The 19,041-nt window shown below is 38.5% G+C and overlaps 2 long non-coding RNA genes across 2 annotated transcripts; one reads left to right on the forward strand and one right to left on the reverse strand.

Moving 5' to 3' along the window:
- The first annotated feature begins 1,460 nt into the window (after window positions 1-1,460).
- On the forward strand, window positions 1,461-3,177 carry LOC123511675. The gene is made up of 3 exons (XR_006676910.1): window positions 1,461-1,657; window positions 2,030-2,122; window positions 2,857-3,177. It is a non-coding gene; the product is annotated as an uncharacterized LOC123511675 (long non-coding RNA).
- An 87-nt stretch (window positions 3,178-3,264) lies between these two features.
- LOC123511667 lies at window positions 3,265-4,973 on the reverse strand. Its single transcript, XR_006676909.1, has 3 exons — window positions 4,876-4,973; window positions 3,896-4,047; window positions 3,265-3,792 (listed from the first exon to the last, which is right to left on the reverse strand). It is a non-coding gene; the product is annotated as an uncharacterized LOC123511667 (long non-coding RNA).
- Between the last annotated feature and the right edge of the window lie 14,068 nt (window positions 4,974-19,041).

Consider the following 19,041-nt stretch of genomic DNA (forward strand, 5'->3'; position numbering starts at 1 on the left):
TCATTCTAGCAGCCAATTCTTCTGTATATAAGCTAAAGAGGGTTGGTGATAATATGCAACCCTGCCTAACTCCTCTTTCACTCTTCACCCAGTCTGTCTCTATATCCCAAACAACAAATTTGTTGCTGATGATGTTGATGCTGTCGGTGGTACAGTCTCTGTAACGGCACCTCCTTTATATCCTTTGTTCTCGATCTGCTCTCTATCTTCCTATTGTTTTGTTTCCTAAGCGGCCGCTTTCTTAAACATCTAAAAATTCGTTTCGTAGGTCAGCACACCACTGTGGTGTGGTAGCACCCGAAACCTAAGTTTTGATTTCTTAAACGCTGGCGCACCGACCCGTGTGTTGTTAGGTAGACAATGATACTCGTACTCTAGCATCCCATAGAAATGCGGACGATTCGCAAGTGTTGGTACCCCTCCTCGTAGAAGATTGGCAGGCCTGTGTATCAGCTGATGTAAACAAAGCGCCATTTTCAAACAGTTCATGCTGGAGTGTACACGCTTCTCGCAGCTCAACACCACCATGGCTACCAGGGACCTAAAAGGCACACCACTCTCTTACGCCCAGAAGTTGTATCTCGTGAGACAAATTAGAGATCACCCTGTGGTACACACGAAACCTTCAAACTAAACTAGTATACTGGAGAGAAAAGCCGCGTGGGAGACAATAACTAAGAACTTCAATGTATGTTTCTCCACGGAGCCCAAGAATACTCATCAGCTGAAGAAGACTTGGGAGTACTTAAAGAATAAGTAAGTATAAAAATGAGGGAAAAGCATGCACCATTTGGTAAATTAAGGTTGAAAACATGAGAAGCTTTGATGTAATTGTTATGATTTAGGAATTAGTTTACTACTGTATTTCTACTACTATTGGTAAAGGTGGCTAGTATTACCCCCTCCTCCCATGAAAACTAGGTAGATTTGCAACGAAATCTGTTAGGATAAATCATTCAAAAACATGTAAATCTACCAGAAAAAAATATTGAGAGGTGACCAAATATAACTTAACAAACTTACCTAACCTCAATCTAACCAAATCATGGCCTCACCTAAAGAAACCCAAACCAGACCAAAGCAAACAGTATTATTTTACAAAACAGGAAAACTGTGTGAGAAGAAAACTAGTTAGATATTAGGAAGTGCACATTTTGTTAGACATTTCTCTCAGATGCATTTTCTTCCTCAAACTATTAATAGGTTAGGTTAGGATAACTTTGTGTCATATCACTAAATTCACTAATTCATTACATCATTGTTCAATATGTTCAACCCTAAGAAACTTAGCTTAACATAACACAAACTTAAATTATATAACCTAACATAATGTAAGATTATTCATGTAGCTTTGAATGTAGTAGTGTCTGCAAAACAAAACTAAGTAAATAAATACATAAATAAATAAAGTAAAAAATAATTAATTAATGGGTGTGTTTTTACAGAGTGAAGAAGGATCACAGCAGCAGGTACATCCGGGAAACCCATCAGACTGGTGGTGGGCCACCACCAGCCCCACCAAAACCAGCTGATGAGGTAACGCTGATTGTACAGCTGATCCTTAATAATAGGCTGCCAGTACCTGACGACATCTTTGATAGTGAATTTGTAGAAGCATGCGTACTGGCCCGACTCAATTCCACAGCACTGGAATGTGGTGAGTTGAAAACCTATTTTTATGAACTTTTAACATGTTTAAAATAAAACTAAAAAAACAGGAGTGCATGCATGGCTTTCAAGTCATTATGGTCCCACACCCTTGTCACACCAGCCCCACAACCGACACTCCTGCCCCAATACCACGACGATGAACAATTACACATTTTTGTTAACCTTACCTAACCTAACCAGATGTGTAGTTTCAATGTTTTCAAGTAAATATAATTGCTAGCAAGAACGTGCAATTGTTCATCACAGAGGTACATTGAGCCGCAGAACTGGCTTCCCATGCATGTGGAATATGTAAAACAAACTTTTTACTTAATATATTATCATAATATAATATAAATATATAATTTTGTGTTTACAGCTGACACACCTGAAGCTGCAGGACAGCAGCCAGCACAAGATCTGGTCTTGGACAACCCTGGCAGTCCGCTTATCATCAGGAGTGAGGACTGTGGTATGTCAGTTATTCATATTTTAGTAATAGCAATTAACAATACTTTCTTCTCATTGGTTATTGAAAGTACAATTTATTGGTTGCTTTCTCAGTTATAACACCCATCAGACTAAATAAGTGGATACTAAAATGTAGGATTTTATGGAAGAAGTGTTATGATGGCTTGAATGCCTTCAGTACTAACTGCCTTCGAGGAAATTTATCAATTTGTTATGTTCTCAAGGCATTCAAGCCATCATAACACTTCTTCCATAAAATCCTACATTTTAGTATCCACTTATTTAGCCCGATGGTGTTATAACTGAAAAGCTTAACCAATAAATTGTACTTTCAATAACCAATGAGAAGAAAGTATTGTTAATTGCTATTACTTAAAATATGAATAACTGACTGTATGCATGCCCATTATCACAGCTAATCAACATTCCATACAGTCCTGCTTTTAAAGATTGTTCTATATGAATGTCAAGCCTGGACACTTCATACAAGAGATAGGCAAAATATACAAGTAATTAAAATTTTTGCCTGAGACTGGTCAGTTAGATAAGGTAATGTGAGAGAGTTCGAGATGGCAAGAGTGAGAGGATGTATGTATGAATGTATATGAATGTATGAATGTATGTATAATGTATGTATACCCCACAAGATGTATGTATGAATAGAGCATGGGGTGAAGTGGGGATTAGTGAAAATATTTCAAGATGTGTAACTTATATGTTTTATCTATTTTGCAGAACTTATAGATGCGGAAGATGATGTGGACCTCCCAGGTGCTAGAACCTCCGCTCATCCTGTACTAAAAAAAGGCACCTGCTCTGCTCGCAGCAGTAGTGCCACAGCTGCCACCCAAAACCAGTCCTTCACAGGACGAAAGAGGAAGGCAGCAGAAAGCAAATCTGCTGCTTATGGCAGGTGTGCCAAGCAGCAGAAACACTTTCGTGATGAACTGGCCTCAACATTTGAGGCCCTTGCTGCAAAAGTGGCAACAACGCTGGACAGCATAGCTTCTGCTGCCGATAAAATTGGGTTGGCAGCAGACAGAATGGCATCTGCTGCAGAGAATTGCTGCAGCCCTTGAAAGGGTAGCTGGTATACACCAACCACTACCATAAGGTACCACTGAAGAAAATAAAAATAAAGAATAACTTGAAGTGTAGTATTGTTATTTTATTTTATACTTGTACATTTTAATTGTATCTCCACAACACAACCAAACATAAAAACATTACATTGCCCATTGAGGTGTACATTTCTCTGTATATGTCATCTTCCACTTAGAAATTATACACACAAATATACATTGAAAGAACAGAGATGGAAAGTTTATCAATAAAAGATCATAAACTATTGTGAAATAGCACAAACTGGTAGAGTTCTCCCTATAAGTATTAGGTAAGAATATGGGTAGGAAGGGTAAGACTGTGTATGATACATATATGTTGCAACAGGTTCCATTGCTGCTCTATCTTGAAAACCCGTCAAAATCTGAGGCGAGGTATTGTACCTGTTCAGTATAGCGCCCACTGTTAAACTGATCACATTGTTTACCTTCATTTTCCAGTTCTGATATCATATTTCTGAAATTTCTCAGTGCACGTTGCTGTAGCTGTGAAGACACTAGTTTTAGTTTCTGCTTGATGTCACATCACTAATCCTTTGATAGTCGATACCTGTTGAAATTTTTAATCTTTCAGAAATGTTCCACAAAAAAAGATGCCAATATATAATTATAAATAGATAGAAACATAGAACTACCACGAGTGGGATAATTACCTTTGGATGAATTCCTCTTCCGTGAGGTATACCATTGGGTCACTGCGATCCCGTAGTACTGTACGTGGTAATCTCAAGCGCCGAATTTCTTCTATTTCCTCATAGTCAAGTTCTTGTAGGAGATTAACAATGCCACAGAAAAGTTCTCAGGCCTGAAATAGGTAATACATGATTACATATACACTTAACTGTATTTAAAACAAAGTAATGCATTAAGTATGTGCTTCATGTACAGGCATGTACAGGCAATTATACTAATGATGATAATAATAATAATAATATGTAATAAATGACAATTACCTTAACAACAAATGATTATAATAATAGTAAATTAGACTATCATGTGGTAATGGTAAATCTATAAACCTCATCTTGACGTAAGCTAACCTAACTTACCTTGCTTTGACCTAACCTGACCTAATCGTGCCTACTTCAAGACAAAATATGTTTCAGAATATTATATTGGTAATAGAAAAAGCGCAACTCCACCTAATATTATCCACGTCCCTCCCATTCACCTTGTTTCCCCGGTCCTCATTCACAGCTCTTTCACTTTTAACAGCGTTTACATCGATCCCTCTCTCTCATGTATATATGTTTATCTGTTATGCTTTTCCACTGTTATATTAAACAAAAATAACCTAATTTTAACCGGGGATGAATCCCTCTCCTCCCTCCACGGCATATCAAGCTAACCTACTAATCAGCGGGGTTCTGGTGTTTACAATCAACCTGTCATACCTACTGCTGATAGTAGAGGGACGTGTGAGCTTAAAACCTTTTGTAAAAGGGCCGAAAGTGCAAAATAAATAACTGGAATAAATTGTAGTACTATGATGAGGCGTCGTAGTAACTTTTGTTTCCGAGAGTGGCAGGTGGGTTTGATGGTTTCACTTCTAACCATGCTGCAACATTCGGACACTCCTTGCATGATGCTCCTTATTTTGACTATTTTACATATATTTATATATTATACGTACCATTATTACGAAGTAATTCCCAGCTTGGTGCAGCTCAGCAGATGAAGTTTGTTTTGCTTGTGTCGCGCCGCAATCCCAGCGCGACCATGCATGTTGTCTTAAAACATTTTACTAGTGATTATAAGGTTACTGCTTTGAAAGAATAGAGAAATACTAACAAAATTAGAAAATAACATATATTGTTTATTCTGAAGCGATTTTATACATCATGAATACATTTCTTACATTTCGTCTTTCTCTTTCGGGTGGGTATCCTTGCCCGACGTTGTGTGCTGGGTCAACACCCGAATGTTCCAATATTGTGGGATCCTAGCCAGGCACAGAACCGCGTCAGATGCTTTTAAGAAATCGGATTCTGTGTGTCCACCTAACTTACTACATGGTATCCCAGGATTACACTGTTTAAGAAATCGGCCGAAAGTCGAGACAACGTTTTATTTTATTTCTTTTTATCTTTATTTGGAGAAAGACATTGTGTTGTACGCCTAAATGTATATAAACTGCGGCTGGTATTACGGTTACCTGTGTTTGCGTGTCAGAAACAAATAATCTGCGTGTTGCTCTTTAATTTTTTTTTTACTGTTTGTCCTTTTCTTTCTTGTTTGTCTTCTACAAGAGTTGCCGATGCAAAGGCCAGTCCAGACACGGCCTTCGCATACCACCACATACAGGCCTGATGGATGTGACGTCACTGACGTCAGTGCGACTAGGCCATCCGCGTCTACTGGGTGTGCCGGGGTGTTGTGAACTCCGCCGTGGTCTTGTTTTAAGTGGTTTTAGTGCACTCACTAGGCCTTCTGCCATGCCTTACAAGTGTTGCGTTCCTTTATGTAAAGGAAATTACAAAAGTGGGCCAAAGGTGTGCTTATTTTCATTCCCAAAAGAAGAGAAGCTTGCGCGGGCTTGGCTTCATGCTATCAAGCAAGCAGATTCCACCCCAACCAAAACACCAAGGTAAGTAAACTAAACCAATATTTATTGTATACAACTAGTATAGTTTTATCCACATTATAATACAGGGTGTAACACGAGTTTCTGCGAATACTTCTAGAGGTGAAAGTACAAGTTTGTTTAGTCTTGAAATTCAAGAAGAAAGATGCTAGACATAAATTAGATAGAATAAACAGAGATAGTGAAAAGATTAAAAGATTAGGAAAAGGAGAGAATAAGATTAGGATTCCAAATAAGGAGACAGCATCTAGGAAGGTAGCAGGACTTAAATGTTTTTATGTAAATGCCAGGAGTCTTAGGAACAAGAAGGACGAGTTATCTAGTTATATAGTTGAGGAGGACTTAGATGTTGTATGTGTCACAGAGGCATGGGTAAATGAGGAAAAGTTTAGGGAAAATAGGAAAGAATATGAAGTAGATGGACACATTATGTATTTACACCAGAGAATTGGTAGGATAGGCGGAGGAGTAGTTATTTATGTAAAAAAATCCTTCATTTCCAGTCAGGTTAATGGTATTAAGGTAGATAACAGAGTAGAGTCCTTATGGCTGGATGTTAGAGTAGGAGCTTTTTATAGGCCACCTAACCAGTCAGCAGATGTAGACAACCTTATGGTAGATGAGATAAATAGGGGGTGTACTAGTCAGACAATTATCTTAGGGGATTTTAATCTTAAGTCAGTAAACTGGGAGAGGATGGTAGGAGATGCTAGTGAAAATAAGTTTATGGAAAGTTTTCAGGATAACTATTTAGTGCAGATGGTAGATAAACCTACTAGGGGGAGGAAGGTTTTAGACATAGTACTAACAAATATTGAGCATTGTTTAAAGGAAGTTGAGGTAGGAGAGACTTTAGCAAACAGTGACCATCATATAATTAGATTTATCATTAATTCCAGTAGAGATAATATAGTGAATAAGACTAGAGTCCCAAACTATCAGAAAGGCAATTATGGTAGGTTACGTCAGTTATTAGGAGAGGTAAACTGGGAAGATAGTTTTGGAAATAAAACTGCACAGGAGATGTGGGATATTTCTAAGGTTGTAGTAAAGGGTATAGTGATGCAGTGTATCCCTTACAAAGATATAAGGCAGAGAAACAGGAAGCCATTATGGTGGACTCATGAGATAGGTAGCCAGATCAGAGAGAAGAAGAGGGCATACAGAGAGTTGCAGAAAAGTGGGAAGATGTAGATTTGATTAGGTACAGACAGGTCAGGGATGATTTGAGTAAGGTTATAAAAAAAGTAAAAGGCAGGCAGAGATAAAACTAGCTAGAGCTGGGAGTAAAGATCCCAAAAAATTATATAGTTATTACAAGGTCAGTGATAAAAGAAATAAGGATAGGATTGGACCACTCAGAAAAGATGGTGTAGTACTGGATCAAAATGAAGACATAGTAGAATTATTGAATGAACAATTTTCTTCAGTATTTACTAGGGAAATCCTGTTACAAACAGTGCGACGAGTAGTTTAAGAGCTTTAGAAAATATTGATATAAAACCGGGAATTATTAGGAAATTTATTCTTGAACTAGACGATAGGAAAGCTAGTGGTCCTGATGAGCTACATGCCAGAGTACTTAGGGAGGGTGTAGACAGTATTTCTGAAGCACTTAAGTTAATCTTTGAAAGATCACTTAGGTTTGCTGAGATACCTCAGGACTGGAAGTTAGCTAATGTTACTCCAATATTTAAAAAAGGTAGGAAGGATGATGCGAATAATTATAGACCGATCAGTTTAACTAGTATAGTATGTAAGATACTAGAGAAGATCATTAAGGGTAGTATTTGGGAGCATTTAAATGAGAATAGATTAATTAGAGATACCCAACATGGCTTTAGATCAGGGAGGTCCTGTCTTACAAATTTGCTCGATATCTTAGAATATATTACCAAGGAGTTAGATGATGGAAATAGCATAGATGTTATATATCTAGATTTTAGCAAGGCTAGTGTACAAATTGAGACTACATGGGATAGGGGGTAGGTTAGTTGATTGGATTTCTGATGGCTTTCTGATAGGAAACAGAGAGTAGTATTAAATGGGGCAATGTCTGAGTGGAAGGAAGTGGTTAGTGGGGTACCCCAAGGATCAGTGCTAGGACCTCTTCTTTTCTTGGTGTACATTAACGATTTAGATATAGGAATTAGTAGCAAAGTATCAAAGTTTGCAGATGATACTAAGATAGCATGTGCAGTACAGGGTGAAAAGGACAATTACAGAATACAACGAGACCTGGACAGGCTGATAGCATGGGCAGACAGGTGGCAGATGGAGTTTAATTCTAAAAAGTGTCAGGTTATGCATTTAGGTAAAGACAACACAAACTTTAACTATGAGATGGAGGGATGTTGGCTAGAGGCAGTAGAGGAAGGAAAGGATTTAGGAGTAGTGATAGACAGGACTATGAAATTTTCAAAGCAATGTTTAGAAGCAAGAAATAGGGCAAATAGGATCCTGGGTTTTATAAATAGAAATGTTAGTTATAAAAGTAAGGAAGTGGTGCGTAGCTTATATAATTCCTATGTTAGGTCCCATTTAGAGTATTGCATACAGGCCTGGTCACCCCACTATAGGCAGGATATCAACATGTTAGAAGCAGTTCAGAGAAGAGCAACTAGGATGATACCAGCATTAAAGCGCCTGGAGTATAGAGATAGATTAAAGGAATTAAACATGTTTTCATTTGAGAGGAGATGTATAAGAGGGATATGATAGAGTTATTTAAAATGTTCTCAGATACAAACTACATAGATGTGAGATCTTTCTTTACCTTAGAGGAGGAAATAGGACTAGAAATCATGGCAGGAAGATTAGAAAGCAAGGCTGCAGGTTAGATATAAGAAAATATTTCTTTAGTCATAGAGTGGTAGACTTCTGGAATGCATTGCCAGAGACGGTTGTAAATAGCACTAGTTTGACAATGTTTAAAAACAGATTAGATAAGCACTTAAATTTATTAGATTTATAATTATGTATAGCACTGCATGATAGTTTTTATAAGAAATTTACTATAGTTAAATAAGAATGATCCCCATGTATGGGGAGTTTTGATTTCTTCGCTCCACCACCCCTTTTTGTCTAACAATGATACTCTCTCTATCCCATAGAAATGCACATTTCTTGTTGGTACCCTCCTCGTAGAAGATTCACCTGTGTATCAGCTGATGTAAACAAAGCGCCATTTTCAAACATTCATCTGGATTCACATTCTTCTCGCTTACTCAACACCACCTGGCTACCAACCTAAAAGGCACACCACTCTCTTACGCCCATTGTATCTCGTGAGACATTAGAGATCACCCTGTGGTACACACAAACCTTCAAACTCTAGTATCTCAGCTCCAATCACTCTAACTTCATGTATGTTTCTCCACCACCCATCTCATCAGCTGAAGAAGACTTTTTTTCATCTCTTCAGGAAATACCATGCACCATTTTCTCTAAGGTTCTGAGCTTTTCATGTAATTGTTATGCATTTAGGAATTAGTTTCTGTGTATTTCTACTACTATCTAAAGGTAGCTATTCCCCTCCTCCCATGAAAACTATAGATTTGCACTCTCTTTAGGATAAATCATTCACTACCATCTACCAGTATTGAGAGGTGACCATTCTTCACTTCCTAACCTCAATCTAACCAAATCATGGCCTCACCTCCCCCAAACCAGACCAAAGCAAACTATTATTTTCCACTGTGAGAAGAAAACTAGTTAGATATTGTGCACATTTTGTTAGCATTTCTCTCAGATGCATTTTCTTCCTCAAACTATTAATAGGTTCAGGTTAGATAACTTTGTGTCATATCACTAAATTCACTAATTCATTACATCATTGTTCAATATGTTCAACCCTCTTAGCTTCTCATCACCTTAAATTATATCCTAACATAATGTAAGATTATTCATGTAGCTTTGAATGTTAGTGTCTGCAAAACAAAACTAAGTAAATTCATAAATAAATGTATAATTAATTAATGGGTGTGTTTTACATGAAGAAGGATCACAGCAGCAGGTACATCCAAACCCATCAGACTGGTTCCACCACCAGCCCCACCAAACCAGCTGATGAGGTAACGCTGATTGTACAGCTGATCCAATAATAGGCTGCCAGTACCTCACATCTTTGATAGTGATTTGTAGAAGCATCTCTCTCCACTCAATTCCACAGCACTGGAATGTTTTGAAAACCTATTTTTATGAACTTTTAACATGTTTTAAAACTAAATAGGAGTGCATGCATCTTTCAAGTCATTATGGTCCCACACCTTGTCACACCAGCCCCACAACCGACACTCCTGCCCCAATACCACACTGAACAATTACACTTTTGTTAACCTTACCTCCTAACCAGATGTGTAGTTTCAATGTTTTTCAGTAAATATAATTGCTAGCAAGAACGTGCATTGTTCATCACATACATTCCAGAACTGGCTTCCCATGCATGTGGATATGTAAAACAAACTTTTACTTAATATATTATCATAATATAATATAAATATATAATTTTGTGTTTACAGCTGACACACCTGAAGCTGCAGGACAGCCCACACAGATCTTCTTGGACAACCCTGGCAGTCCCTTATCATCATGAGGACTGTGGTATGTCATTCATATTTTACAAATTCAATCTTTCTCTCATTGGTTATTGATTTTATTGGTTGCTTTCTCAGTTATAACACCATCAGACTGAGGAATCCTAAATGGATTTATGTTTGACGCCATGTGTCCAATGCCTCCAGTCCAACTGCCTTCCAGCTGCATTTATCAATTTGTTATGTTCTCAAGGCATTCCCATCATCACTTCTTCCTCCTACATTTTAGTATCCACATTTAGCCCAGGTGTTATAACTGAAAAGCTTAACCATTTGTACTTTCTAACCAATGGTATTGTTTTCCTATTACTTTATGAATAACTGACTGTATCTCCCATTATCACAGCTAATCAACATTCCATACAGTCCTGCTTTTGATTGTTCTATATGAATGTCAAGCCTGGACACTTCATCAAGAGATAGGCTATCAAGTAATTAAAATTTTTGCCTGAGACTGGTCAGTTAGATAAGGTAATGTGAGAGAGTTCGAGATGGCAAGAGTGAGAGGATGTATGTATGAATGTATATGAATGTATGAATGTATGTATAATGTATGTATACCCACAAGATGTATGTATGAATAGAGCATTGAAGTGGGGATTAGTGTATTTCAAGATGTAACTTATATGTTTTATCTATTTTGCAGAACTTATAGATGCAAGATGATGTGGACCTCATGCTAGAACCTCCGCTCATCCTGTACTAAAAACACCTGCTCTGCTCTGCAGTACTGCCACAGCTGCCACCCAAAACCAGTCCTTCACAACGGAAAGGCAGCACAAAGCAAATCTGCTGCTTATCAGGTGTTCAACAGCAAAACACTTTCTGATAAACTGGCCTCAACATTTGAGGCCCTTGCTGCAAAAGTGGCAACAACGCACACATACTTCTGCCATAAAATTACACAGACAAACATCTGCTGCAAAATTGCTGCACCCTTAAAGGGTACTGGTATACACCAACCACTACCAAAGGTACCACTGAAGAAAATAAAAATAAAGAATAACTTGAAAAGTAAAATTTTATACTTGTACAAATATCTCCACAACACACCAAACATAAAAACATTACATTGCCCATTGAACATTTCTCCAATGTCATCTTCCACTTAGAAATTATACACACAAATATACATTGAAAGAACAGAGATAAAGTTTATCAATAAAAGATCATAAACTATTGTGAAATACACAAACTGGTAGAGTTCTCCTATAAGCATTAGGTAAGAATATTAAAGGGTGACTGTACCTGATACATATATGTTGCACCAGGTTCCTTCTGCTCTATCTTCCTCTCAAAATCTGAGGCTATTGTTGTTCAGTACACGCCTGTTAAACACACACAACCTTCATTTTCCAGTTCTGATATCATATTTCTGAAATTTCTCAGTGCACGTTGCTTAGCTGTGAAGACTCTTCCTTTACTTTCTGCTTGATGTCCTCCTAATCCTTTGATTTCTCCTTTGAAATTTTTAATCTTTCAGAAATGTTCCACAAAAAGATGCCAATATATAATTATAAATAGATAGAAACATAGAACTACCACGGTGGGATAATTACCTGGATGAACTCTTCCGTGAGGTATACCATTGGGTCACTGCGATCCCGTAGTACTGTACGTGGTAATCTCAAGCGCCGAATTTCTTCTATTTCCTCATAGTCAATTTGTAAATTAACAATGCCACAGAAAAGTTCTCAGGCCGAAATAGGTACATGATTACATAACACTTAACTGTATTTAAAACAAATAATGCATTAAGTATGTGCTTCATGTACAGGCATGTACAAATTAACTAATATGATAATAATAATAATAATATGTAATAAATGACAATTACCTTAACAACAAATGATTATAATAATAGTAAATTAGACTATCATTGGTAATGGTAAATCTATAAACCTCATCTTGACGTAAGCTAACCAACTTACCTTGCTTTGACCTAACCTGACCTAATCGTGCCTACTTCAAGACAAAATATGTTTCAAATATTATATTGGTAATAAAAAAACGCAACTCCACCTAATATTATCCACGTCCTCCCATTCACCTTGTTTCCCCGGTCCTCATTCACAGCTCTTTCACTTTTAACAGCGTTTACACGACCCTCTCTCATGTATATATGTTTATCTGTTATGCTTTTCCACTGTTATATTAAACAAAAATAACCTAATTTTAACCATGAATCCTCCTCCTCCACGGCATATCAAGCTAACCTACTAATCAGCGGGGTTCTGGTGTTTACAATCAACCTGTCATACCTACTGCTGATAGTAGAGGGACGTGTGACTTAAAACCTTTATGTAAAAGGAAAGTGCAAAATAAATAACTGGAATAAATTGTAGTACTATGATGAGGCGTCGTAGAAACCTTTGTTTCCGAGAGTGGCAGGTGGGGATGGCACTTCTAACCATGCTGCAACATTCGGACACTCTTGCATGATGTCCTTATTTTGCCTATTTTACATATAATATATTAACGTACCATTATCGAAGTAATTCCCAGCTGGTGAGCTCAGCAGATGAAGTTTGTTTTGCTTGTGTCGCGCCGCAATCCCAGACCATGCATGTTGTCTTAAAACATTTTACTAGTGATTATAAGGTTACTGCTTTGAAAGAATAGAGAAATACTAACAAAATTAGAAAAATAACACAAAATTGTTTACTGAAGCGAAACATCATGAATACATTTCTTACATTTCGTCTTTCTCTTTCCCTTGCCCACGTTGTGTGCTGGTCAACACCCAATGTTCCAATATTGTGGGATCCTAGCCACACATGAACCGCGTCAGATGCTTTTAAGAAATCGGATTCTGTGTGTCCACCTAACTTACTACATGGTATCCCAGGATTACACTGTTTAAGAAATCGGCCGAAAGTCGAGACAACGTTTTATTTTATTTCTTTTTATCTTTATTTGGAGAAAGACATTGTGTTGTACGCCTAAATGTATATAAACTGCGGCTGGTATTACGGTTACCTGTGCTATTGCGTGTCAGAAACAAATAATCTGCGTGTTGCTCTTTAATTTTTTTTTTCTGTTTGTCCTTTTTCTTTTCTTGTTTGTCTTCTACAAGAGTTGCCGATGCAAAGGCCAGTCCAGACACGGCCTTCGCATACTGTCATACAGGCCTGATGGATGTGACGTCACTGACGTCAGTGCGACTAGGCCATCCGCGTCTACTGGGTGTGCCGGGAGTGTTGTGGAACTCCGCCGTGGTCTTGTTTTAAGTGGTTTTAGTGCACTCACTAGGCCTTCTGCCATGCCTTACAAGTGTTGCGTTCCTTTATGTAAAGGAAATTACAAAAGTGGGCCAAAGGTGTGCTTATTTTCATTCCCAAAAGAAGAGAAATGCGAGCTTGGCTTCATGCTATCAAGCAGATTCCACCCCAACCAAAAACACCAAGGTAAGTAAACTAAACCAATATTTATTGTATACAACTAGTATAGTTTTATCCACATTATAATACAGGGTGTAACACGAGTTTCTGCAATACTTCTAGAGGTGAAAGTACAAGTTTGTTTAGTCTCTGAAATTCAAGAAGAAAGATGCTAGACATAAATTAGATAGAATAAACAGAGATAGTGAAAAGATTAGGAAAGATTAGGAAATAGGAGAGAATAAGATTAGGATTCCAAATAAGGAGACAGCATCTAGGAAGGTAGCAGGACTTAAATGTTTTTATGTAAATGCCAGGAGTCTTAGGAACAAGAAGGACGAGTTATCTAGTTATATAGTTGAGGAGGACTTAGATGTTGTATATGTCACAGAGGCATGGGTAAATGAGGAAAAGTTTAGGGAAAATAGGAAAGAATATGAAGTAGATGGATACATTATGTATTTACACCAGAGAATTGGTAGGATAGGCGGAGGAGTAGTTATTTATGTAAAAAAATCCTTCATTTCCAGTCAGGTTAATGGTATTAAGGTAGATAACAGAGTAGAGTCCTTATGGCTGGATGTTAGAGTAGGAGCTTTTTATAGGCCACCTAACCAGTCAGCAGATGTAGACAACCTTATGGTAGATGAGATAAATAGGGGTGTACTAGTCAGACAATTATCTTAGGGGATTTTAATCTTAAGTCAGTAAACTGGGAGAGGATGGTAGGAGATGCTAGTGAAAATAAGTTTATGGAAAGTTTTCAGGATAACTATTTAGTGCAGATGGTAGATAAACCTACTAGGGGAGGAAGGTTTTAGACATAGTACTAACAAATATTGAGCATTGTTTAAAGGAAGTTGAGGTAGGAGAGACTTTAGCAAACAGTGACCATCATATAATTAGATTTATCATTAATTCCAGTAGGGATAATATAGTGAATAAGACTAGAGTCCCAAACTATCAGAAAGGCAATTATGGTAGGTTACGTCAGTTATTAGGAGAGGTAAACTGGGAAGATAGTTTTGGAAATAAAACTGCACAGGAGATGTGGGATATTTTTAAGGTTGTAGTAAAGGGTATAGTGATGCAGTGTATCCCTTACAAAGATATAAGGCAGAGAAACAGGAAGCCATTATGGTGGACTCATGAGATAGGTAGCCAGATCAGAGAGAAGAAGAGGGCATACAGAGAGTTGCAGAAAAGTGGGGAAGATGTAGATTTGATTAGGTACAGACAGGTCAGAGATGATTTGAGTAAGGTTATAAAAAAAGTAAAAGGCAGGCAGAGATAAAACTAGCTAGAGCTGGGAGTAAAGATCCCAAAAAATTATATAGTTATTACAAGGTCAGTGATAAAAGAAATAAGGATAGGATTGGACCACTCAGAAAAGATGGTGTAGTAGTGGATCAAAATGAAGACATAGTAGAATTATTGAATGAACAATTTTCTTCAGTATTTACTAGGAAAGAATAGGAAATCCTGTTACAAACAGTGCGACGAGTAGTTTAAGAGCTTTAGAAAATATTGATATAAAACCGGGAATTATTAGGAAATTTATTCTTGAACTAGACGATAGGAAAGCTAGTGGTCCTGATGAGCTACATGCCAGAGTACTTAGGGAGGGTGTAGACAGTATTTCTGAAGCACTTAAGTTAATCTTTGAAAGATCACTTAGGTTTGCTGAGATACCTCAGGACTGGAAGTTAGCTAATGTTACTCCAATATTTAAAAAGGTAGGAAGGATGATGCGAATAATTATAGACCGATCAGTTTAACTAGTATAGTATGTAAGATACTAGAGAAAATCATTAAGGGTAGTATTTGGGAGCATTTAAATGAGAATAGATTAATTAGAGATACCCAACATGGCTTTAGATCAGGGAGGTCCTGTCTTACAAATTTGCTCGATATCTTAGAATATATTACCAAGGAGTTAGATGATGGAAATAGCATAGATGTTATATATCTAGATTTTAGCAAGGCGTTTGATAAGGTACCGCATAGGAGGCTAGTGTACAAATTGAGACTACATGGGATAGGGGGTAGGTTAGTTGATTGGATTAGTGAATGGCTTTCTGATAGGAAACAGAGAGTAGTATTAAATGGGGCAATGTCTGAGTGGAAGGAAGTGGTTAGTGGGTACCCCAAGGATCAGTGCTAGGACCTCTTCTTTTCTTGGTGTACATTAACGATTTAGATATAGGAATTAGTAGCAAAGTATCAAAGTTTGCAGATGATACTAAGATAGCATGTGCAGTACAGGGTGAAAAGGACAATTACAGAATACAACGAGACCTGGACAGGCTGATAGCATGGGCAGACAGGTGGCAGATGGAGTTTAATTCTAAAAAGTGTCAGGTTATGCATTTAGGTAAAGACAACACAAACTTTAACTATGAGATGGAGGGATGTTGGCTAGAGGCAGTAGAGGAAGGAAAGGATTTAGGAGTAGTGATAGACAGGACTATGAAATTTTCAAAGCAATGTTTAGAAGCAAGAAATAGGGCAAATAGGATCCTGGGTTTTATAAATAGAAATGTTAGTTATAAAAGTAAGGAAGTGGTGCGTAGCTTATATAATTCCTATGTTAGGCCCCATTTAGAGTATTGCATACAGGCCTGGTCACCCCACTATAGGCAGGATATCAACATGTTAGAAGCAGTTCAGAGAAGAGCAACTAGGATGATACCAGCATTAAAGCGCCTGGAGTATAGAGATAGATTAAAGGAATTAAACATGTTTTCATTTGAGAGGAGATGTATAAGAGGGATATGATAGAGTTATTTAAAATGTTCTCAGATACAAACTACATAGATGTGAGATCTTTCTTTACCTTAGAGGAGGGAAATAGGACTAGAAATCATGGCAGGAAGATTAGAAAGCAAGGCTGCAGGTTAGATATAAGAAAATATTTCTTTAGTCATAGAGTGGTAGACTTCTGGAATGCATTGCCAGAGACGGTTGTAAATAGCACTAGTTTGACAATGTTTAAAAACAGATTAGATAAGCACTTAAATTTATTAGATTTATAATTATGTATAGCACTGCATGATAGTTTTTATAAGAAATTTACTATAGTTAAATAAGAATGATCCCCATGTATGGGGACCACAAATTGTAAAGGATTTCGCTGCAGGACTTAGCCCTGTTAATGGGCCAAATATTTAGAATTAGTATATAATGTATTGTGTACTTGTAAGTGTATCTTTAAGTACTGATGACGAGGTCGCTGTGCGACTGATACAGGATAACCTAGATGGGCCCTGGTGGCCCTTTGTTATCCTATTATTTATGTTATGTTATGTTATGCATGTGGCGGGGTGATTGTAACACCGGCTGGGCCGGTCGGGTGTTTTATGTTATAGAAACACTATATAAACTTACTCCACCTTACTGTAAGTGTGTGGCATTTTGTATATATTTTCTTCCTTTGGAAAATCACAGCACAATCAAAATTTATTTACCGTCACCGTCTTAACGTGAAATTTCAAACAGCTAATTTTCTGCGATAGCCTCACTACCGCCTTCCTGCCATGGGACGTGGGTAGCCTTTTATTTTATTTGTCACCAATTACAGACATGTTAACATTGTGTAATGTTTACCGGTAAATTCCTAATCTGTAATACCATTTGTCTGATCATGTGATCATGGGATACTGTAACACCCACAAATTTGCAGAAATGATTGAATAACCCACTACTTTTCACCATCGAACAAACTGCATAACTCGCTATCATTTCTACAAGTTTTGGGGTAAAGCAATATTCTGCAATGAGACGAGTAGTATTGACTGAGAGGTAATTTACACGGTCTATTATCCAGTCCCTCTGTAGAGTGAGTGACTGGACGACAGTGTTTTTGCCTCGAGACTTCCTGCTTGAGGCTTAGTGCGTGAGCCACAAGCTCCTCCTTCTGCATCTCCATGTACTCCTGATGCTCGGTGTCACCGTCCTCGGTGTGGTGTGAGTCATCGTCAGCATCAGGGAGGGATGGGGGGAGGGCCGCGGCTGTCGCTGTGTCACCATCCTCGTTGCTGGGGGCAGGGGGGTTGGTGGCGACATACGTCACGTCACTTCAGTTTCTATATTGGCCTCTATGCGCAGCTGTTGGGTCTCGGAGCATGTGTATGTCTCCCGATCACCAAGGCACATGGCGTGACACACATTAGGGCAGTCTATCTCGCCCTCACAGAAGACGAAGGTGGCATTTTTGGTGGCTGCCCTGCCACAGACAGCGCACCAGCGTCGGGGACAATAACCAGGGTGACTTATCCTCGAGATTTTTTGGTGTGTTGCCATGTCTGCGGTCACGAGGTGGGGAGGGGAGGGGTGGTGGCTGAGACAGGGGTGGTGTTCCCAGGGGATTTGTGGTATCCGGGCGTAGGACAAGCAGGTGAGGCGACCAGGACAGGCAGATGAGGTGATCACTTAGTGAATAACGAGAGCACTATGAGAACACTATGCACATCACACACTGACTGATCACTGCTCCCGTCGGTCCTGCTGGGTGATGACACAATCCCGCCGTGGATAGAGATGCAATAAAATGGATGCGTGGAGCGAGAGGATGGAGGAGAGAGGCTTGGCAACCCTTGGGGGTGCGGAACGCGGCAGCCAGATGCGGGTGGGTCAGGCTGAGGTCACAGTAGGTTGGTGAGGCTACATACGATTATTCCTTGCTGTATTTCTACAAGGAGATCACTTTGCACTTTCTCTTTTTCCATGTAGCGTTACGAGGCACTTGTTCACAGATAGGACACCGTTGCACTGCACTAGCTCACCACTAGCCTCTGAAAAATTACCTTTGTGACGGAGCGACCTCACGCGTGACCTCTCTCTGCTAGCGTCTCTCTCTCTCTCTCTCTCTCTCTCTCTCTCTCTCTCTCTCTCTCTCTCTCTCTCTCTTCTTGTTCTCACACTCACTGTAAAACTTGAGAAGTTGATTCTTCTGTTTTTTTTTTCTTTTTTATATCATAGACGGTTGATGAGCCAATGTTGTACTGTTGGCATAGAATCCGCACTGAAACACTTTTATCTAGCTTCCTCAATAGGTCCACTTTCTGTTGCACTGATATTGTCATATGTTTGCCCTTATTTTGGGGGGATTCACACACAACACAATCACTTCCTGGTCGCTTGGAAGCCATGTTTAGGGGCAAATATTACAGAAAAAAAATGTTTATGTACCTGGGTGGGTGGTGCTTGCAATGAGCGGCAGCGTGGTTTCTGATCCAAAT

This window comes from Portunus trituberculatus, chromosome 4, assembly GCF_017591435.1.
Source record: "Portunus trituberculatus isolate SZX2019 chromosome 4, ASM1759143v1, whole genome shotgun sequence".
Lineage (NCBI taxonomy): Eukaryota > Metazoa > Arthropoda > Malacostraca > Decapoda > Portunidae > Portunus > Portunus trituberculatus.